The sequence below is a fragment of the Somniosus microcephalus genome, chromosome 32, assembly GCF_052327205.1.
Source record: "Somniosus microcephalus isolate GS21.2 chromosome 32, FLI_Smic_1.0, whole genome shotgun sequence".
NCBI classification, from domain to species: Eukaryota; Metazoa; Chordata; class Chondrichthyes; order Squaliformes; family Somniosidae; genus Somniosus; species Somniosus microcephalus.
The window spans coordinates 32,232,057-32,256,250 of NC_141018.1; the positions used below are offsets into that span (position 1 = coordinate 32,232,057).

General features: G+C 46.6%; 1 protein-coding gene across 1 annotated transcript in view; it reads left to right on the plus strand.

Moving 5' to 3' along the window:
• Positions 1–4,008: 4,008 nt before the first annotated feature.
• Positions 4,009–24,194, plus strand: part of tmem266 (transmembrane protein 266) — a 148,228-nt gene continuing 128,042 nt past the window's right edge. Inside the window, exon 1 of the mRNA XM_085972319.1 lies at positions 4,009–4,515. The gene's annotated coding sequence lies outside the window, so the exon portion shown is untranslated. The remainder of the gene's footprint in view (positions 4,516–24,194) is intronic.

The window sequence follows — 24,194 nt, forward strand, 5'->3', positions numbered from 1 at the left end:
TAAAGCCCGCGAGCCTGTGATGACTCACGGATTGGTCACCTGCTGGAACCTGATTGGTTTTCCTTCTCTCAGCAGCAGGCAAGTCTGAACATGCCTTATTCCTCTCAGCTTGCAACTGTCTCGCGGGGGGAGGGGAATACAGCAGTTAAAAGGGGATTATACAGGTTTATCTACATACACACAGTGTTTCCCCAATGTGGCAACGCCACAGAGTGATCAATTCGAGGTCTTTAAAACGATGAAGGGATTTGATAGGGTAGATCCAGAGAAATTATTTCCTGTCATGGGGGAATCAAGGACAAGGGGGCATGTTCTTAAAATTAGAGCCAAACCATTTAGGAGTGAAATCAGGAAGCAATTTTTCACACAAAGGGTAGTGGAAATATGGAACTCTCCCCACAAAAGGCTGATGATGCTGGGGGTCAATTGAAATGTTCAAGACTGAGATCGATAGACTTTTCTTAGGTAAGGGTATCAGGGACTATGGAGTAAAGGTGGCTGAATGGAGTTGAGATACAGATCAGCCACGATCTGATTGAATGGTGGAACAGGCTCGAGGGCTGAATGGCCTATTCCTGTTCCTATGTTCCTAATCAAGCTACTGTTTCTCCCCGCTCCACTCCTGAAGATGTCAGCCTAGAAATTAGATCATGCTGCGCCCGTTTTACAGGCGCCTATGGGTCCAATGTGGCGGGTGGCGTGTATGAGTTCATTCCGTGCTGGAAGTGCGCCACCCTCCATATTGGATCAGGCGCCTCCATCAGCATCCAAGGCACGCGTCAAAAGTATTAAAAACACTCATTTGATAGGGTAGACAGAGGGAAGCTATTGCCTCTGGTGAAGGAGTCCAGACCAAGGGGGCATAACCTTAAAAATTAGAGTTAGGTGGTTCAGGGGTGATGTCAGGAAGCACTGCTTCACACACAGGGTAGTGGAAATATTTAAGTACAAGAATCCCGCCCCAACCGCGGTTTTGCCATACACGGATTTCACGTATACACGGTTTCTACTCTGCGCCATTTTTTGCCAACCGCGGCAGTGAAATTCGCGTATCCGTGGTTTTTAATTTAGGAATAAGGTAAATAACATGATTTATATGCTTTTTATATTTTTTTAATTGTGTTTATACACATTTATACTGAATTTGCCAACCACGGTTTTACTAACCACGGGGTTTTCAGGGACGTATCCCCCGCGGGTGGGGAGGAATCCCTGTATTTAAATAAGGGCTTGTTGTAGGACCCTTTTTGTGAAATTGGTCTACCCCAGCCCTTGCTCAGCACATCACATCGGGTGAGATAGAAGTAAGAAGGGAGAAGAATATAAGGTGTGAAGAAATCTCTGTGTTGCTCTCTGCCAGGGAACACTGAGCTTTTTAAAAATTCATTCACGGGCTGTGGGCATTTCTGGCAGGCTGGCATTTATTGCCCTTGAGAAGGTGGTGGTGAGCCGCCTTCTTGAACCGCTGCAGTCCGTGTGGTGAAGGTGCTCCCACAGCGCTGTTAGGGAGGGAGTTCCAGGATTTTGACCCAGTGACGATGAAGAAATGGCTGATATATTTCCAAGTGACTTGGAGGGGAGCTGCCCTTGTCCTTCTAGGCGGTAGAGGTCACGGGTTTGGGAGGTGCTGCCAAAGAAGCCTTGGCGAGTTAATGCAATATATTAATGCCGGGTGGCACGGATGTGCAGAACTTCGCTCACTGGCATCTGAATGTCCCACCAGTTCTCTGCGGACATTAAAAGGATTAAAAGTTTGTTTCAATAGATGCTAAGGACCACTGGGATTTTTTTTAAACTTAGTTTTCCACTGGCAACAGTTATATTGCAGTGGGTGTGAAGCCAAAGGGATTCGCGATTACTTCTTGGACGTGTGTCACACCTCTTGACCATATATGATTTGAGTGACTTCACACACCTGAACAGCACGCCTTGTACATGTTTGTCCTTCAATATCGAAACAGGCAAAGTAGCACCTCGTTTTCTGCAGTGAGTTCTTTGATGACTGACAAGACCTATTTTTGCTTGGAATGAGCTCCCATGGAGCGAAGAGTGGATCTCGGACACACCAGATTGAAGATCCTGATTCTTCAGGCGAGACTTCTTCAGCTGGCTTTTACATTGAGTGTCAGCAATTCCATGGGTGTCATGGTAGGAGGGATTTTTTTTCACCCTGCTTTCCTATCTTGTATTGACGTGCAGCTGAAACCACTTTGCATGGACATAAACCATATAAGTGAGATTGCTTATAGAACAGTGTCACCTATGTTACATTGCAAGAGTCTCCACTGTGACTTCCTGTTTGAAAGAGACCATCACTATCATAGAATGAGAAAGAAAGAACTAGCATTTATATAGCAGCTCATCACATCCTAATGACATCCCAAGTAGATTACTTTTGAAGTGCAGTCACAGTTTGTATGTAGGCAAATGCAGCAGCTAGCCTGAACACAGCAAGATCCCACAAAAACAGCAAATGAACACATAACCACATAATCTGCTTTTTGGTGGTGTTTATTGAGTGATGACTGTTGGCCGGGACACTGGGAGAAGTCGTTTCTCTCCTTCCAATAGTGCCTTGGAATCTGCAACAACCATCATAAAGAAAATGTCAGCGGTGAGATATACAGCATATCCATGTAGGTTATATCTGTTTATCATATATGCCAAAAGTGAGGGACCTAAGTAAGCATATACATGTACTCTTGTGCACAGTTTTGGTCTCCTTGCCTAGAGGCGGAGCAAAATAGGTTCACTAGACTGATTCCTGGGATGAGAGGGTTGTCCTATGAGGAGAGATTGAGTAGAATGGGCCTGTACTCTCTGGCGTTTAGAAAAATGAGAGGTGATCTCATCGAAACATATAAGATTCTGAGGGGGATTGACTGAGCAGAGAGTCTAGAACTAGGGGGCATAGTCTCAGGATAAGGGGTCAGCCATTTAAGACTGAGATGAGGAGGAATTTCTTCACTCAGAGGGTTGTGAATCTTTGGAATTCTCTGCCCCAGAGGGCTGTGGAGGCTCCGTCGTTGAGTATATTCAAGGCTGAGATCGATAGATTTTTGGACTTTAGGGGAATCAAGGGATATGGAGATCGGGCGGGAAAGTGGAGTTGAGGTCGAAGATCAGCCATGATCTTATTGAATGGCGGAGCAGGCTCGAGGGGCCGTGTGGCCGACTCCTGCTCCTAATTCTTATAGTGGAACTGGATGATACTTTTGTCCTCAAAACCCCTAGTGACCCAGGCCTGATTCCTATGAGCTTGATGAAATAATTTTCTTCGGAATTTCTAGAAACATCAGAGGATGTTCCTTCTAGTACAGTCTGGTGGGTTTATCAAGTACCGATTAAATTCAGTTGTGCACCAGTGCACAGAATATATTCAAGACGGAGATCGATAGATGTTTGGATACTAAGGGAATTAAGGGATACGGAATAGTGCGGGAAGGTAGAGATGAGGTAGAAGATCAGCCATGACCTTATTGAATGGTGGAGCAGGCTCGAAGGGCCGAATGGCTCCTATTTCTTATGTTTATGTTGAATAGCTATTGGGGCACACCAGATAAACGACAGTAAATAGTGACTGACCATAGATGAAATATTTGTGTATTTGCACCGCTGGCTGCAGGGAACGGATTGCAGCGTTAATTGAATAGATTCAGATGGTATAATCATGCGTGTGGACAAATACAGCGAGGACAATCCCCTTAAACAAAAAAAAATGACATGTGGACTGGACGGTGGAATCTGCGGCTATCCTTCCAGTATAAAATCCTTGCAACAGCCTAAAGGCACAGTAAACACATACAAAAAAAAACCCAGAGCCATATAAATAACCCCAGACCGCCCTTAATTAAAACGCCAGGATTTAAATTATCTTTAACAAAACGAAACGAGTCTGAATAACATAATTGCTTCTATTTTAAGATCTTTCTCCCCCCCCTCCGCCCCCCTCCCCACGTTTCTGAGCACATTTCTCTAGACCGCGGAGTCCACTTCTGGCGAATTCAGCACCCTGGTCAGTTCCTGCACAGTGTCTTCCCCGACCACAAGGAAACCTCTCTCCTCATTTGGTTGTCAGAGGAGGGTGGGGGGAGGAAAGGAAGCAGGCTCGGGTTGTTTTTTTGTGTGCATTATTGTGTGTGTATTTCCCCCCCTACTGTTGTTTATTCTGTGGGTGCGTGTATGTGTGTGTATAAATGTTAAAACAAGTGCTGTTTTTTTTTGTGTTGGGGGGGTCTGCGATGGATTGATCATCTCAACACTCCCGATGCTGATGACGCTAGCATTTTTATTCCACTCCTTGTTCCTGAGCAAGAGCGGCAGTAGCCCGGGTGTAAGGCAAATCCGCTAAAGGGGGAGAGAGAGAGGGAGAGAGACTCCTGCACCGAGACAGACTGACTTCCACCGACCGTGCGAGACCAGCTCACCAACCAAAAGTCCTCCCCACCGTCAATCTCAGCAGTCCAGACATCGGAGCCACGCTCGCTGGATCTTCCAGGATGTGACTTGCAGAAGGTAACGGTGCAATTTCCAACCATCTCGAACCTTTACACACACAAATAAATAAATAACTGGCTTCCATCCTTTCCTCTGTGGAGTAGATGCAATGCTTGTAAAACGCAATGTTCTGAATATGTATTATATAATGCCTTACCTCTGTGTAAATAGCCTCGAGGAAGGGATTTCAGAGGACTGGGAAAAGCCTTGTTAGTATTTTTAAGCTGGGAGGTTTCAGTTAATTGTTTTTGTTATTTCTTGATTCATGTTTAGAATCAGTGCATTGTGTATATGTTTATACATGTGTGTGTGTGTGTGTGTGCGTGTTTGTGTTTTTACCTACCCAAGATTAGGTCAAACCATCGAGGCCTTCCTTGTAACTTAAACATACCCAGACAGATAATACAGATTTGAAGGGATCAGCAGGATAGAGAGTGACCAGAGAACGGTGTGGTGTTGGACGTTGTTCCCAGCCATCAGAGAACGGGATCCATGAAACCTCTTAAAGCTACAGTGGTAGGATCTTGGGATCTCAGCCTCGTCCTCGGGGAACAGTGCGATCTTTAAATATGGACTCATAAATATTCAGGGAAACCCAATGTGAGAAAACTGCTTTTGCCCATATATTTGAAAATCAGGGTTAAAGCTTTAAATTCCTCTGATGGTTTCGCTGTTTTAACTTAAGCTTTAGTGAATGAGGCCTAACATGTCAATTTAGAAAGCCACTCTAACATCAATTTGGTGATAATCCTACACTCGTTAAGATGGTTAGGAGTAATCTCGTCTCTTCTGAAATGTCACTGTGCACGTCCCTCCCCAGTAGGTAGCAATGGCTGAGTGTGTAGGTGTGAGCTGGGGAATACTTGAGCTGGGTGCATTTTATAGGAGGCGACCTGGTACAGAATGACCCCTGGTTCACTGGCGGAATCGTACACACTATGTGGGGCAGGAACCATTCCTTATCTTATTAACATTCTCACTGGGATACCGCAGTAACACCAAAACAAACCATTCTAAGCTGTGAAACCTACCAGAGAGCTTCAAATGCAGGTAATGTCCAATATTATTTAACATGAACTTTAGCCTGTGATGTACTAGGTCAAATTCTGTCTCCTACCCTCCCTCCTTTATCTTCCTTCTCTCACGCTCTCTTTCTCCATCTTCTCTTTCCCCCCTCCTCTCTCTCTCTACCTCTCCCCTTGGCTAACTCTCCGTTTCCCACAATTTCACCTCTGAATATAAATAGAGGCAAAGCAATGGCACTTAGTCAACCATGTGAATGTACCATGATAAACAATGTTAATTAATTGATGGAAGTGGCAAGTGATATAGTGACTGGTAAATCAGCAGGCACGATACCTGTGGGTGTTACATGTGGGTGATCCTGTGGGTGATACCTGTGGGTGTTACCTGTGGGTGATACCTGTGGGTGATCCCTTTGGGTGTTACCTGTGGGTGATCCTGTGGGTGATACCTGTGGGTATTACCTGTGGGTGATACCTGTGGGTGATTCCTGTGGGTGTTACCTGTGGGTGTTACCTGTGGGTGATACCTGTGGGTGTTACCTGTGGGTGATCCTGTGGGTGATACCTGTGGGTGTTACCTGTGGGTGATCCTGTGGGTGATACCTGTGGGTGTTACCTGTGGGTGATACCTGTGGGTGGTACCTGTGGGTGTTACCTGTGGGTGATACCTGTGGCTATTACCTGTGGGTGATACCTGTGGGTGATGGATGGTTGTATCTGAAAACAGTTCACTGTTCCCCAGATACTTTTTTGTGTGTAATTTATTTTTAACTAATATATATCCCAAATTTACACACAGGTACATGAAGACATTGTACCGTTTGTCCATCCCCCACTTCCTTTGCCCCACCATAGTGGCCATGGGATCTTTTACGTCCACCTGAGAGAGCAGACGGGGCCTCGGTTTAACATCTCATTTGAAAGAGAGCATCTCCGACAGTGCAGCACTCCCTCAGTACTGCACTGGAATGTCAGTCTGGATTTTTGTGCTCAAGTCTCTGGAGTGGGACTTGAACCCACGACCTTCTGACCCAGGCGTGAGTGATATCCACTGACCCCTCAGTAGACACTACAAGGAAAGTACTTTACATGTAGGCTATTTACAACCAATAATTCAAGTGTTGCTCTTGAGATTCCACCAAGGACTGCATGTCTGCAGATTAAACTGAAAATCTTAATGTTAACATGGGTGGGTGTTCTAACCTGTTTGAGAGCCTGCAGACCTTGTGCCTTTATGAGTTTCTAAGCATGATACTGTATACATGACTGAGGCTGCTATCTATAGAATATGAGGCTTAGCCAGCAGACCTGAGTTATAATGCTGACTTCACCTCATTTTCTGCCTGGCAACAGAGGGAATAGCTTGGTGAGATGCTGAATGTTGAACATTAGGAGAAAGTAGACAAGAGGTTGGGATCTATCCTAGCATCAGAATGAAGTGAACCTGGCTTTGCATCCACTACACAAGCCCAAGTGGTGTGAGATGATCTCCTGAGGATGGATCTTGGCTTTAGTATGATCAGGAGTTAGATCAATACGGCGCTTCCACATGCTCTGGAAACCCTTTCTCCTCAATGCAGTATTGAGTGGTATAATTAGGCGGTGAACAAACTGCTGTAACTCTCTTGTCGCTGGTGAGTTATTCACTGGTGACCTTTCTTTGTAATAGTTTTTCTACGGTAATGATCTGAGCCACCTGTAACTTCCTAGGCCACTCACAGAATGGTTACAGCACAGAAGGAGGCCATTCAGCCTGTCGAGTCCGTGCCGGTTCTCTGCAAGAGCACTTCAGCTAGTCCCACTCCCCCGCCCTTTCCCCGTAGCCCTGCAAATCTTTTTCCTTCAGGTACTTATCCAATTCCCTTTTGAAAGCCACGATTGAGTCTGCCTCCACCACCCTCTCAGGCAGTGCATTCCAGATCCTAACCACTTGCTGCGTAAAAAAAAGTTTTTCCTCATGTCGCCTTTGGTTCTTCTGCCAATCACCTTAAATCTGTGTCCTCTGGTTCTCGATCCTTCCGCCAAATGGGAGCAGTTTCTCTCTATCTACTCAGTCCAGACCCCTCGTGATTTTGAAATGCTTTTGTTTTTGTCATGGGAAAAACGGAGGGAATTACAACATGGAATTCCCAAAATGCCGGTACAGCTAATCCCATGTAACAGAGCCAAGAAATACCCTGAATCTGTCACGATGTACTAGGGGGCTTAATTATGGCATCTCAAAATGCCAGTAAGAATCTCACAATCCCGCATAACAAAAATGGAATTTACTTGTTCAACAATTGGAAAGCAATGGGTCGAACCGTCTCCAGTTTAGTATGTGCTGCGATTAGTGATGATGGTTTATTTTGGGGGGGTGGGGGGGGGGGGTTTAGAGTTGTTTAAGAAATGCAGTGCAGCTGTCAGATAATAATTTAATGCAGTCAATTATAATTTTTTGATTTCACTACACATCAGGGGGGCAGTGAAATTATCATCACCGTACCATAAATAAAATACATTTCACGGGAAGGTTTAAACTGCACGCTCGTAAAGAGCCGCGCAAGGAACGCTGAGCCCCAACAGGTTTTTCTAACGTATAGTATGACTCCTTTTTTATAAAATTAATTTAGGGTAATTTTTCCGACTGCACACTTCCAGTCTGGAGCCTTTTCCGCTGGGAGCTAGTTAAGCACACGAGGGAGAAAGGAATATGCTGATTGAGAGAGATGGAAGGAGGCTTGTGTGGAGCAAAAAAAATGTCGAATGGTCTGTTCCTGTGCTGTAGGCTCTATATAATGTCGGAAAATTGTGCCTCACTGCCCATAATTTTCTCTCCAGTGAATGGAAAATCACGGGCAGTGACATGACGGGCTAACCAAATCAGTGACAATACTGTGGAGGAGGAATTCCTGGAGTGTTTACGGGATGGTTTCCTGGACCAACATGTCGAGGAACCAACCAAGAGATCAGGCCATCTTAGACTGGGTATTACGTAACGAGAAAGGATTAATCAGCAATCTTGTTGTACAAGGCCCCTTGGGTCGGAGCGATCATAATATGATCGAATTCTTCATTAAGATGGAGAATGAAGTAGTTGACTTAGAGACTAGGGTCCTAAATTTAAATAAAGGAAACTACGATGGTCTGAGGAGCGAGTTGGGTAGGATTGATTGGAGAATGTCACTCAAAGGGTTAACGGTGGATAGGCAATGGCAAACTTCAAAGACTGAATGGATGAACTACAGAATTTGTTCATCCCAGTTTGGCATAAAAATAAAACAAAAAAGGTGACTCAACCGTGGCTAACAAGGGGAATATGGGATAGCATAAGATCCAAGGAGAGGACATATAAATTGGCCAGAAAAAGCAATCATCCTGAGGAATGGGAGCAGTTTAGGATTCAACAAAGGAGGACAAAGGGATTAATTAAGAAGGGGAAAATAGAATATGAGAGTAAGCTTACAGGGAACATAAAAACTGACTGTAAAAGCTTTTATAGCTATGTGAAGAGAAAAAGATTGGTGAAGTCAAGCGTAGGTCCCTTGCAGTCAGAATCAGGGGAATTTATAATGGGGAACAAAGAAATGGCAGACCAACTAAATACATATTTTGGTTCTGTCTTCACAAAGGAGGACACAAATAACCTCCCAGAGATGCCGGGGAACATAGGGTCTGATGAAAGGGTGGAACTGAAAGAAATCAGTATTTGTAGGGAAATGGTGTTAGGAAAATTGATGGGACTGAAGGACGATAAATCCCCAGGGCCTGATAATCTATATCCTAGGGTACTTAAGGAAGTGGCCCTAGAAATAGTAGATACATTGCTGGTCATCTTCCAGAACTCGATAGACTCTGGAACAGTACCCATGGATTGGAGGGTAGCTAATGTTACCCCACTATTCAAAAAAGGTGGTAGAGAAAAAGCGGGGAATTATAGACCGGTAAGCCTGACATCAGTAGCGGGGAAAATGCTAGAGTCCATTATAAAAGATGTAATAGCAGAGCACTTGGAAAGCAGCGACAGGATCGGACAAAGTCAACATGGATTTACAAAAGGTAAATCGTGCTTGACTAATCTACTGGAATTTTTTGAGGATGTAACTGGTAAAATAGATAAGGGAGAACCAGTGGATGTGGTGTATTTGGACTTTCAGAAGGCTTTTGATAAGATCCCGCATAAGAGATTAGCGTGCAAAATTAAGGCACATGGGATTGGGGGCAAGGTATTGACTTGGATAGAGAACTGGTTGGCGGATAGAAAGCAGAGAGTTGGAATAAACGGGTCATTTTCCGAGTGGCAGGCAGTGACTAGTGGGGTACCACAAGGATCGGTCCTAGGACCCCAGCTGTTCACAATATACATTAGTGATCTGGATGAGGGAATTGGATGTAATATCTCCAAATTTGCAGACGACACAAAGCTTGGTGGGAGGTATGCTGTGAGGAGGATGTCGTGAAACTCCAGTACGATTTGGACAGGTTGGGTGATTGGGCAGAAACATGGCAAATGCACTATAATGTGGATAAATGTGAGGTTATCCACTTTGGTGGCAAAAACAGGAAGGCAGATTATTATTTGAATGGCAATAGATTGGGAGAAAGGGAAGTGCAAAGAGAGCTGGGTGTTCTTGTGCACCAGTCGCTGAAGGTAAGCATGCAGGTGCAGCAGGCGGTTAAGAAGGCAAATGGTATGTTGGCCTTCGTAGCAAGAGGGTTCGAGTACAGGAACAAGGATGTCTTGCTGCAGTTGTACAGGGCCTTGGTGAGACCGCACCTTGAGTATTGTGTGCAGTTTTGGTCGCCTTATCTGAGGAAGGACATTCTTGCCATGGAAGGAGTGCAGCGAAGATTCACCAGGCTGATACCTGGGATGGCAGGAATGACGTATGAGGAGAGATTGTGTCGATTGGGCTTATACTCACTGGAGTTTAGAAGATTGAGAGGGGATCTCATCGAAACCTATAAAATTCTGTCATGCCTGGACAGACTAGATGCAGGAAGGATGTTTCCGATGGCCGGGGAGTCCAGAACCAGGGGTCATAGTCTAAGGATAAGGGGTAAGCCATTTAGGACTGAAATGAGGAGGAATTTCTTCACCCAGAGAGTGGTGAACCTGTGGAATTCTCTGCCACAGAGGGCGGTGGAGGCCAGTTCATTAAATATATTCAAGAAGGAGTTGGATATATTTCTTAAAGCTAAAGGGATCAAGGGATATGGGGAGAAGGCAGGGACAGGGTACTGAATTTGGATGATCAGCCATGATCTCATTGAATGGCGGAGCAGGCTCGAAGGGCCGAATGGCCTACTCCTGCTCCTATCTTCTATGTTTCTATGTTTCTGTGAATCAGTCATTCATGAAAGAAAGACTTATGAAATAATACTGAGTGGCCTGCTGGTGGCGCTGTCCAGGGAGAGTATAAATACTCGGGCACGGGCCCAGCTTGTGCGGGACATTCTTAACAGGAACTAGTGAAGGACACAACTAGACCTCCATGTTGTAAAACAGTTGATTAAAGCTTTGCTTAACGCTTAGACCAAGTGCCTAGTAGTTTTCTTATGTCAGGCAGTGCTTGTGAAATTTCTCAAGATTCCACAAAATTGGAAAATGTATCCTTTTGTTCCCTCTTTAGGCTCCACACCTCAGCCCACCCTATGTTCCTTCCCTCAGCACATGGTCAAGCTAAACTGTTGGAGTCTCTCTCTCTCTCTCAAGGTGCATTTACAGTTAACACTTCTGTAGTTGGGGGGGGGGAGGGTGGGGAGGGGGTGGCGGGAATCTGATGACAATGCACCACCTCCATGCTTGTACATTGTTATCCCAAAGGCAGAATCGTAGGTCCATATAGAACTAGATTTTCTGACTGTCCAGCCCTACAACCCTCCGAGAGCTCCGCGCTCCTCCAATTCTGGCCTCTTGCACCCCCCCAAACTTCATCGCTCCACCATTGGTGGCCGTGCCTTCAGCTGCCTGGGCCCTAAGCTCTGCAATTCCCTCCCTAAACCTCTCCGCCTCTCCTCCTTTAAATCCTACCTCTTCCCAAACTTTTGGTCACCTCTCCTAATATCTCTTTATGTGACTCAGTGTCTGATAACCAACATTCCCTGTAATATTTTTGTGGGGTGGCCCCTCGAAGGGTCTGCGCGGCCCATTCAAAATACCACATGACGTAAGAAAACTACTAGGCACTTGGTCTAAGTGTTAAACAAAGCTTTAATCAACTGTTTTACAACATGGAGGTCTAGTTGTGTCCTTCACTAGTTCCTGTTAAGAATGTCCTGCGCAAGCTGGGCCCGTGCCCGAGTATTTATACTCTCCCTGGACAGTGCCACCCGCAGGCCGCTCAGTTGATTCATGTCACCACACATGCGCGGTTTTTCTACTTAAAAGCCGGCTGCGCGGGACCCCCGGAGCGCTGCACGGCCACCTGGCTTAAAGGGAAGATTGCTGATAACGTTCCTGAGAAGCACTTTGGGACTTTGTTGGCACATTAAAGGTGCGATATAAATGCAAGTTAGGCCAGACCAGGTAAGGATGACAGATTTCCTTCTCTAAAGTAAACCAGTTGTTTTTTTTACCACAATTGGTTACTTTTTTATCAAGACCTATTTTTTATTTCCAGATTTGTTTTCAGTTGAAGTACAACTTCTCAAACTGCCGTGGTGGGATTACAAACTCATGTTCTTAAACTGAATTATTAGTGCAGAGCCACCTGGATTACCAGTCCTGCAATGTAGCCACTACACTACTGTGCCCACTCACGATAAACCCATTTAGACTGCCTCTCACTGAAGTGGTTCTTCATGTGTCGAGCCCCTGTCTTCTGAATTAGCCGCATTAACTTTGCAGGGCCGAGTTTCAGAGCACCGGGGGGGGGGGGTGGGGGGGATGTTAATCACAGCTGCGCATGGAAACCTGCTTCCAAATCACGATTGTAACTTGTAATTTCCTGGCTGGCGACCTCCCTCAATGTCGGGAGCAGGTCTGTACAGACCAGAGATGGTAAAAATTGGAAAGTGAAGTCACGGCTTCATCCAGCCCTGGGAGAGAGAGGGGGATGTTTGGTATATAAGACAAAGAAAGAGAGCGAGAGAGAGAAAACAACAACAACAACTTGCATTTATCTAGTGCCTTTAACGTAGTAAAATGTCCCACGGCTCTTCACAGGAGAGATTATCAGACAAAATTTGACACTGAGCCACATAAGGAGATATTAGGACAGGTGACCAAAAGCTTGGTCAAAGAGGTACGGTTTAAGGAACGACTTAAAGGAGAGATAGAGAGGTGGGGAGGTTTAAGGAGGGAATTGCAGAGCTTAGGGCCTTGGCAGCTGTGCTCAAGACCCCTTTCAAATAGAATGTCGCCATTAGAACCCCTTTTGAACTAGTAGTGTCTCCCTAAGGGGGAATCTCTCTATTGAATCCCCTTTTTAAATAGGGAGTCTCACCATCAGGACCCCTTTCAAAGAGAGAGTCTCCCTATCAGGGGCCTTTTAAAGAGGACATGGTTTGAATAGGATGCCTTTGAAAGGTGAAATCCCCATCAGGGCCCCTTTGAAAGAGAGTTTTGCTTATAAGAGCCCTTATTGAAGAGGTGATGTCTCCCTGAGGACCCCTGTTAAAGAGAGAGTCACTCCATCAGGACCCCTTTTAAAGAGGCCATCACCTTATCAGGACCCTTTTAAAGTGGGAATGTCTCATTACTGAGACTCCTTTTTAAATCACGAGTAGTGGTTCATGTACAGTTTTGAGAAATAGGTTGATAAGAGGAATGAGTAACCAGCCCTGCTGCAATGCCATTGTTATTTTTTGATGGATGTTCTGGTTAATATTACAAATACTCCTAGCGATTGCTAAATCTAGATTAATCTGCCCTTTAGGGCCTTTACTTCCCCCCCATCCCCACACCCCCCACCCCACCAGTTGTTGTATTGACTCCAGGATAGGCTGCCGTAGTGACCTTCAGAGATATAACTTCTCATTAAAATTCTACCTCCGGGGTGGGGGGGAAGTCTGTTGTGATGTGCCACAAAGCGAGTTAGACTGAGAGCTGGGCCTGTCCTTTCCCCTCTGCTCCGTGTAATCAATCCCAAATCCGTCGCTTATACAAGTGCTCATGTTGTTTCTACAGCTGATGCACAGTGGGTTCCAGGGATAGGCGAGGAGCAGAGGAGAGCACCAACAGGAAGGGAGAGTTTAAAAAAAACAAGAAAGACTTGCATTTCTATAGCACCTTTCATGGTCCCAGGAGGCCCCAAAGCACTTTACAACCAGTGAAGTACTTTATTGAAGTGTAGTCACTGTTCTAATGTAACAAACGCGGCAGCCAATTTGCGCACAGCAAGCTCCCACAAACAGCAATGTGCTGATGACCAGATAATCAGTTATTTAGTGTTGTTGGTTGAGGGATAAATGTTGGCCCAGGACACCGGGGAGAACTCGCCTACTCTTCTTTGCAATAGTGCCGCGGGATCTTTTCGTCCACCTGAGCGGGCAGACGGGGCCTCGAATTAATGGGGGAAAAAATTGAGTCGCGCCCCCTTTGGGGCGCTAACTTCGCCGGGGTGCTACTTTTGGCGCCCCGGAAAAATTAACGCCCCCACCGCCGAAATTCATCGGTAGCACCCCAAGAGGGAAGCGGGGCGCTACTAGAAGTGCCCCGCCTCCCTCTTGGGGGCACTACGAGGGAATATTGCTGCGCTACGTGTCGCGGTACTGCAGGCCTTCCTCCTCTTCTTAAAGGGGAGGGGCCTTGCGCAGCATGACCCGGGGCCCAGCTGGGCCACCAGGAACTGGGAGTGCCGGCAAAAGAGCCTGGCACTCAAGAGAAGTGCCGGGCTCATGGAGCGCAGCCGGCACTCCGCGGGTGGGGGGGTGCTGGTAGGCGGCCAGCAGCAAAAATGGCCGCCCGGCACCTCGCCTTTAATTAGCGCCACCCCGCAGGGGGCACATAGCGTCCAGCAGTAAGCCAGGGGGGCGCGACCGAAGATCGCGGCCGGGGCGTCACCGCCGGCGACGCAGCGCCGCGGGGCACGAACGGATAGGGCGCAAACAGGAGGCGCAAAGCAACCGAATCTTTCCCCCAATGTCTCATCTGAAAGACGGCACCTCCGATGGTGCAGCGCTCCCTCGGTACTGCACTGGGAGTGTCAGGCTAGATTCTGTGCTCGAGTCCCTGGACTGGTGAGTAGGTGCAAAGTTTGCTACGAGCAGTGGCCCTGAAGCCTGGCCGTTCGCCTATCCTTTCAGCCAGGTAATGACACACAGGGTGAAGAGGAGAAATTTCTTTTTAAACTCAGGAGGGCAGATTTAATAAACGAATACTGATTGTGTCAGCATTCTGTTGGCACTTGTTTAGTACAGTACAATTCTTTCAAGACTCGACTGGCTAACTCTAGATTAATGCGGAATTGCAGTTGGACTCGTGTTTTTTTTAAATCTGTCTGACTAAAGCCAGTTTTGTGCCCCTATCATCGCCACCCTAGCTGGCATCAGTTATCTCAGCACAAACCTGGCTCAGTACAACACTCAGTGAAGCCATTACCCATTAAACCATTGCAAGAGCATGTTACTCTCATAGAAACATAGAAGATAGGAGCAGGAGTAGGCCATTCGGCCCCTCGAGCCTGCTCCGCCATTCAATGCGATCATGGCTGATCATCCAAACTCAGTACCCTGTCCCTGCTTTCTCCCCATATTCCTTGATCCCCCTAGCCTTAAGAAATATATCTAACTCCTCCTTGAATATATTTAATGAATTGGCCTCAACTGTCTTCTGTGGTAGAGAATTCCACAGGTTCACCACTCTCTGGGTGAAGAAATTCCTCCTCATCTCAGTCCTAAATGGCTTACCCCTTATCCTTAGACTGTGACCCCTGGTTCTGGACTCCCCCACCATCGGGAACAGCCTTCCTGCATCTAGTCTGTCTAGTCCTATTAGAATTTTATAAGTTTCAATGAGATATTCAGTATATTATAATCAATGCAAAAGTCATTGTATATATTAGAAAAGTGTCATTGTTTATAACTAATATTCAGCCTGCTATATTAATGGTTTATTAATATGATCAGTTTATCAGTAATAATGCTGTCAGTATATAGTAAAAAAAAAAGGAAAAGGATGAGAAAAATAAGCCAGGATTTTGGTTCCTGTTCGCTATCCATTGCCCTTACTGGATTGTGGATGTGGCTGGATGTCAGGCGAGAACAGGCCTAGCTTCAGCTGTGACGTTCCCCATAAAGGAAAGAACTTGTGTTTCTCCAGCGCCTTTCACGACCTCAGGACGTCCCAAAGCGCTTCGCAGCCAACGAAGCACTTTGAACAAATAAAATAGCAAAATACTGCGGATGCTGGAAATCTGAAATAACAACAGGAAACGCTGGAGACACTCAGCAGGCCAGGGCAGCATCCGTGGAGAGAGAAACAGAGTTAACGTTTCAGGTCGAAGACCCTTCGTCAGAACTGGAAAAAGTTAGAGATGTAACAGGTTTTAAGCAGGTGCAGAGGCGGGGAAAGGGGGAAGAGGGGAGGAAAGAACAAAAGGGAGGGTCTGTGCTCGGGTCGGAGGCAGGAGAGATTAAATGTTGCAAATGGGGATGGCAGAATCAGCAACAGCTGCCGTGTGAAAAAATAGGGGCCGAGGTTATTGTCTGAAAATGTTGAACTCGATGTTGAGTCCAGAAGGCTGTAAAGTGCCTAATCGAAAGATGAGGTGCTGTTCCTCGAGCTTACGTTGAGCTTCATTGGAACAATGCAAGAGGCCGAGGGCAGAGAGGTCAGAGTGGGAGTGGAGCGGAGAATTAAAGTGACAGGCGACCGGAAGCTCGAGGTCACCCTTACGGACTGATTACTTTTAACATGTAGTCAATGTGGTAACGTAGGGAAAATATGGTATAATAGGGTAGTGTCGTAGTCATTATTAATAAGATGAATACAATAATATCTATTATTAATACAGTCAGTACATTGTATTAATGGGTTCAATACAGTAATACTATCAGTACAGTGCCTAACGTGGAACTGAGCCATACCAGGAAAGCACAAGGATTGGCCCCCAATTTGTCCTAAGTAGTGTCATTAAAACTGGCCTCAGCACCTTGAGTGTAGGGGGTGTTAGCATTGACCCCAGCCTCTTCGGCCTAGTGAGGGGATACAAGTGCCAGATCGCTAGGCGGTGATTCCCTGTGGGTGAGTTCCGAGGACAGGAATGGGGATTAGCTGGGGCAGCCTACCCACACCTGATCAACCAGGCTGCAATGAAATCACTGCCTGGGCCTAACGCGCGAACAATGCGGTGTTTCAGCAAGGCAGGTGCTGGCAGAGCCCAGAAACATACCCCAGGAAAGAAAGAAAGATTTATAATTTATACAGCACCTTTCACAACCTCCCACAGTGCTTCACAGCCAATGAAGTACTTTTTTGAAGTGTGGTCACTGTTGTAATGTAGGAAACGCAGCAGCCAATTTGCACACAGCAAGCTCCCACAAACCGCAATGTGATAATGACCAGATCATCAGGTTTTAATGTTGTTGACTGAGGGAGAAATATTGGCGAGGACACCGGGGAGAACTCCCCCTACACTTCTTCGAATAGTGGCCGTGGGATCTGTTTACATCCACCTGAGAGAGCAGACGGGGGGCCTCGGTTTAAAGTCTCATCTGAAAGACGGCACCTCTGACAGTGCAGCACTCCTTCAGTACCACACTGGGAGTGTCAGCTTAGATTTTTGTGTTCAAGTCCCTGGAGTGGGACTTGAACCCACGACCTATCTGATTCAGAGATGAGTGTGTTGCCAACTGAGCCACAGCTGACACCGCTGAGGAAGAGTCAACGCCTTCAGGAGAGAGAGGGGGAGAAAATGGAAAGGTCGGGCGGGGGGAAATAAATAGCATGAATAGAGCCAAGATTTGTATTTCTTCAGAGACAGCGACCCTTTTCACTGGAGCTCATCCATTCTATGATTCTATAAAAAAATGTGCAAGGCTACGGGGAAAGGGCTGGGGGAGTGGGACTAGTTGAAATGCTCTTGCAGAGAGCCGGCATGGGCTCGAAGGGCCGAATGGCCTCCTTCTGTGCTGTAACCATTCTATGATTCATTGCCAAAGCAGTTTCATCGAGTTATATTAGGCCCCGTGCACTGAGTGCCCTTGCAGCCAGCCTGTCAATAAATATTGGTACACTTTATTTCTGTTAATTGTGTGAATCCTGGTCGTGACTTTAATTTCATTTTTTTAATGGACTTTAATGAAATTAAATCTCAGTAAAATAAGCCTGGAAACTACTGTTGGAAGAATCACCTTGCATTTATGTAACGCCTTTCACCTCCTCCAGGATGTCCCAAAGTCCTTCACAGCCGGTGAATTGCTTTTGAAGTGTTGTCGCTGTTATAATGTAGGCAGCCGATTTGCACACAGCAAGATCCCACAAAGAGCAATGAGCGAAATGACCAGTTTAATTGGTTTTAGTGGTGTTGATTGAAGGATAAATGTTGAAAGAAAAAAGACTTGCATTTCTATAGCGCCTTTCACAACCTCAGGACATCCCAAAGCGCTTTGCAGCCAATGAAGTCCTTTGTGAAGTGGAATCACTGTTGCAGTGTAGGAAACACAGCAGCCAATTTGCGCACAGCAAGCTCCCACAAACAGCAATGAAATAAATTACCAGATAATCTGGTTTAGTGATAAATATTGGCCCAGAACACTGGAGAGAACTCCCCTGCTCTTCTTCAAATAGTGCCATGGGATATTTTACATCAACTTGAGAGGGCAGACAGAGCCTCAGTTTAACATCTCATCCGAAAGACAGCACCTCTGACAGTGCAGCACTCCCTCAGTATTGTGTTAAAGTGCCAGTCTTGATTACGCACCATTACTCAAGGTCTACCTGGAGTGGGACTTGAACCCACAACCTTCAGTGACACGAGAGGTTAGCGTGCTGCTGACTGAGCCATGGCCGACGCTGTTGGGTAGGGCACCAGGAGAACTCCCTCAGTACTGCACTGAATCATGGATTATATGCTCAAAGTCGTGAAGTAAGTTTTAAACCAATAGCGTTCTGACCCAGAGCTGAGAATTCTACCAACTGAGCCAAGCTAACACTTGGTGATATTAACAGATGAGTGCTTAACATCATTTGCATGACGATCTGCTATCTGGTAATTTAGTGGACTTGTTAACCTGTTTAAAGTAAGCAGGTTAAAGCCTGAGTTAAAGTAACGAACAGGGAAAAAACATTACGCTGTTAATATTACAGCAGTAATTTCTAAGTTAAAATGTTTATCGAGCTGGGAATTAAGATAAAATTGAAAAGCATTATTTTGATTTCTATTTTTAATAACTTTAAGGTTAGTGCTGGAGGACTGAATGTTATCCATTTCAGAAACCCTGTGTCAGCATTATTTCATTTTAGCGAGATTTAATTTCAGTACTTGCTGATGCTCCCAGATCTGGTATAGCACAGTGAGATGCCGAATTGAATCTCTCTGCTCTGCCACAACCCGACTGCACCAGTGTGACAATTTTTCTATTTCCTGCACCAGCATCTCTGAGTGAGACTGCCAATTTAGTGGCAAATTAGGAGCAGTTATCTGCTCTAAGCCCATGTCCACAAGGATCTGGACTACGAATGCTCAAACTCATTTCGCATAGGATCTTCACAGTCAGCAGACAGGCAAGACTTTCATCCCATAAGTCTAAGCTGGATTTGAACCCTGGCCCCAGAGTTAAAAGGCTTGAAATGTATTTTAAATAGGCCGCAAATTACGGGAAAAAATAATGAAAGGGGGGAAGCATGCAGGAAGTCAAGTGTTGTACCATTAAATATTCTGCACTTGTCTCAACTTAGGTCCGATACAGCAGAGCGTTTGATAAAGGGATTATAGTTTAGTCAATTATTATACTGATACCATACTAAAATCTTAATTATGCAACACAATTAGAAGTACTATCAGTTCCTGAACTGGAGTGAGCCATTGCTTATTGGTTAGCATTCCTGCCTGTGAAGGTGGTTGGGGGGGTTCGAATTCTGCTCCAGACAGCCCCAGCGAGGGGAGACCAGAGCTCTGGCTCTCAAATGTGGGTTGACTCGTGGGTGTGGCTGACCACCCCCCCCGGCCCCTCATTGTATGGGTTGTGGGAGATCATAAAACCTTCCTGCCGTTTAGGACTAACCGCGCAACCCCCCCCAATCGGTTGGTCACGGAAGGAGCATTCACATTACGGACTGTTAATCAGCCCGTGAATCCTTTCCCCCTACTGTTTCCAAGGGAAGAGCGTGAAGATACAACATCAACCTCTTGAGCCTGGGTTTGAAACTAAAAAGACACAATGCAGTTTAAACTGAGTTCCTTGTGGGTATTAATGTCCCTTAATTAGTCCCGACACACAACTCCCCCTCCCATTCTACAGTTAATATTGTCCATACCAGAACCTCCCTTCACTCCCCCGCCCAATAATTCTGTACTGATTGGCATGAAGTTGGCAATCTCCCACAGCTAACATCAGTGGCTAGTGTGGGAAAGGGAAATGTCGCGCTAAGGGAGGTTGTGGGTTCAATTCCCACTGTGGACTTGCACTAAAGGAGTGTTGTACTCTCAGAGGTGTGACGTCTATTCAGGTGTACAAACAAGATTCGATGGCACTATTCGAAGAAGGCCAGGGGAGCTTTCCTGGTGTCCGGGGCAGTATTCCTGCCTTAGCCGCGACGCGCCTCGGAGTCAGGAGGTTGTGGATTCAAGTCCCGCTCCAGAGACTCGAGCACAAAGATCTAGGCTGACACTTCCAGTGCAGTGCTGAGGGAGTGCTGCACTGTCAGAGGGGCAGTACCGAGGGAGCGCTGCACTGTCGGAGGGGCAGTACCGAGGGAGTGCTGCACTGTCGGAGGGGCAGTGCTGAGGGAGCAGCGCACTGTCGGAGGGGCAGTACTGAGGGAGCGCTGCACTGTCGGAGGGGCAGTACCGAGGGAGCGCCGCACTGTCGGAGGGGCAGTGCTGAGGGAGTGCTGCACTGTCAGAGGGGCAGTACTGAGGGAGCGCCGCACTGTCAGAGGGGCAGTGCTGAGGGAGTGCCGCACTGTCGGAGGGGCAGTACTGAGGGAGTGCTGCACTGTCAGAGGGGCAGTACTGAGGGAGCGCCGCACTGTCGGAGGGGCAGTACTGAGGGAGCGCCGCACTGTCGGAGGGGCAGTACTGAGGGAGTGCTGCACTGTCAGAGGGGCAGTACTGAGGGAGCGCCGCACTGTCGGAGGGGCAGTGCTGAGGGAGCGCCGCACTGTCGGAAGGGCAGTACTGAGGGAGTGCTGCACTGTCAGAGGGGCAGTACTGAGGGAGTGCTGCACTGTCGGAGGGGCAGTGCTGAGGGAGTGCTGCACTGTCAGAGGGGCAGTGCTGAGGGAGTGCTGCACTGTCAGAGGGGCAGTGCTGAGGGAGTGCTGCACTGTCGGAGGGGCAGTACTGAGGGAGCGCCGCACTGTCGGAGGGGCAGTGCTGAGGGAGCGCCGCACTGTCGGAGAGGCAGTGCTGAGGGAGTACTGCAGTGTCTGAGGTGCCGCCTTTCGGATGAGACATTAAACCGAGGCCCCGTCTGCCCTCTCAGGTGGATGTAAAAGATCCCATGGCACTATTTTGAAGAAGAGCAGGGGAGTTATCCCCGGTGTCCTGGGCCAATATTTATCCCTCAATCAACATCACTAAAACATGATCTGGTCATTGCTGTTTGTGGGATCTTACTGTGCACAAATTGGCTGCTGCGTTTCCTACATTATAACAGCGACTACACTTAAAAAAAAAAGTACTTAATTGGCTGTAAAGCACTTTGGGACGTCCGGTGGTCGTGAAAGGCGCTATAGAAATGCAAGTCTTTCTTTTAAAGAAACACCACCAAAAAAAGCAGATGATCTGGTCATTTATCGCACTGCTGTTTGCGGGAGCTTGCTGTGCGCAAATTGACTGCCGCGTTTCCCACATTACAACAGTGGGTGCAGTTCAAAAAAAATTCATTGAACGGTGTGATTACAGATGCAAGTCTTTCATTTCTTTTCATTCTGTGTTAAGGCACTGCCTGCTATTCTAACAGTATAGAGAGAGCTGTACTCTAAATCTAATCTGTGCTTAGAACTAACCTGGGAGTGCTTGATACTGACTCTACTGAGCTTTATATCCTCTGCGAGCTATTTTTAGTCCACTGATTAATGCATTCATAGAAATTCCTGTCAGTGCTATCTTAACGCAGATGTGAATCGATTTAAAATAAACAGCTTAGTGACTCTGAGAATACACATTAATTGTTGCGCTAAAAATAACTCACAGGAAATTAAACCCGACAGGTGTCAAATGTGGGAACATGCTCCATTCTCCAGCAGTGACATTGCTCAGCACCAGGAAGCACAACATCCACCCAGAAGTGGGGCGAAAGAAATTAAAAAAAATACTCATGAATTTTTCAGTGGCAAATGCCTGTTTAGGTTTCAGTCTGTTTTTTTCTCTCGATTTTTAAATTCTCATCTAAAAGCGGGTCTTGGGAGCTGAGATCAGACTCGGCAGTCACTGATTCCCCTGATCACTGCCCTGCACCCAGCCTATTCCCCAGCGGATTGATACCGTGGGTTTAGGGAGTCTCTGGGATCGTTGCATCCGGTCAAGCTACTGTAGAGCGTCAGCGACAGTGTCAGCTGTGGCTCAGTGGGCAGCACCCTCGCCTCTGGGTCAGAAGGTTGTAGGTTCAAGTCCCCACTCCAGAGACTCGAGCACAAAAAGCTAGGCTGACACTCCCTGTGCAGTGCTGAGGGAGCGCTGCACTGTCAGAGGTGCCGTCTTTCAGATGAGACGTTAAACTGAGGTCCCTGTCTGCCCTCTCGGGTGGATGTAAAAGATCCTGCGGCCACTATTTCAAAGAAGAGCAGGGGAGTTATTCCCCAATGTTCTGGCCAATCTTTATCCCTCAACCAACATAACAAAAACAGATTATCTGGTCATTATCACATTGCTGTTTGTGGGAGCTTGCTGTGCGCAAATTGGCTGCTGTGTTTCCCACATTACAACAGTGACTACACTTCAAAATAGTACTTCATAGAGTCATAGAGTTTTTACAGCACAGAAAGAGGCCCTTCGGCCCATCGTGTCTGTGCCGCCCATCCATCCCTGTCCAGTCTAATCCCATTTTCCAGCATTTGGTCCATAGCCTTGTATGCAATGGCATGTCAAGTGCTCATCCAAATGCTTCTTGAATGTTGTGAGGGTTCCTGCCTCTACCACCCTTTCAGGCATTGAGTTCCACATTCCAACCACCCTCTGGGTGAAAAAGTTCCTCCTCAAATCCCCTCTAAATCTCCTGCCCCTTACCCTGAATCTATGCCCCCTTGTTATTGACCCCCCCACTAAGGGGAAAAGTTCCTCTTTATCTACCCTATCTATGCCCCTCATCATTTTGTACACCTCAATCGGGTCCCCCCTCAGCCTTCTCTGCTCCAAGGAAAACAACCCCAGCCTGTCCAGCCTCTCTTCATAGCTGAGGCGCTCCAACCCAGTGGTGAATCTTCTCTGCACCCTCTCCAAAGCAATCACATCCTTCCTATAGTGAGGCGACCAGAACTGCACACAGTACTCCAGCTGTGGCCTCACTTCATTGGCTGTAAAGCACTTTGGGACTTCTGGTGGTCATGAAAGGCAAGTCTTTCTTTATAGGTGGTTTGACAACAAAACCTATGCTTTCCTGGGTCTGACGTGCCATCATATTCGATCATCACAAAGCCCAATTCTGTAAATTGAGATCAATTGAAAGCTGAGGGACATTTGCCTCTAGATTAGCAGAAACTTCAAATCCCAGGATATCCCCATCAAGGAGAGGTTAAGGTCAAGTCAGAAGAAATGACTCGATTACTCTCTCTTTAAACATGCTTCTTGTTCACTGGTAGATTCCCTACTTGGTGGGTTGTGATCTGTTGCCTTTTAAGCGATGCAACGTTTGAACTGGAAGGTGCAAGTATCTCTGCCTTCTTGAGAATGAATGGTTTGTTCACTTCATAGTTCAGGTTGCGAACCAGAACTCTGGCTTTGTTTGATTGACATGTCAATTAAGAAGTTGTGGGACTGGAGAGAGGGAGGGAGATGAAACACAGCATTTCTCAGATTGATTTTGCATCTGAGTGCAGGAGGTAGGAAATGTAAATGATCCTAATTATAAGAACCATTGTTTTACAATATTTTCCTACAATCGCAGCTAGCTTGTAGTTATTCAATTGCTTCGATATGGCCCTTCCCCCCCCCCCCTTTATTCATTCACTGGATGTGGACATCGCTGGCAAGCAGTTATTGCTCATTACTAATTGCCCGCTAGAAGATGGTGGTGAGCCACCTTCTTGAATACAACTTGCTAGGCCATTTCAAAGGGGTAGTTAAGAGTCAACACATGTGGATCTGGAGGCACAGATAGGTAAGGATCACAGATTTCCTTTCACATTTATGAACCAGATGGGTTTTTACAACATGGTCACTGATACTACGTTCCAGATTTACTTAATTATTTTGAATTGAAATTCCCCAGCTGCCATGGTGGGATTTGAATGCGTATCTCTGGATTACTAGTCCAGTAACATAACCACTGTGCTACCGTGCCACTGCCGCATAGTGCGAGAGAATGGTTGTGAGGACCAGGGGTACTTGGGCTGGGAGGCAATCAGATGGGAAGAATGAGCCAATT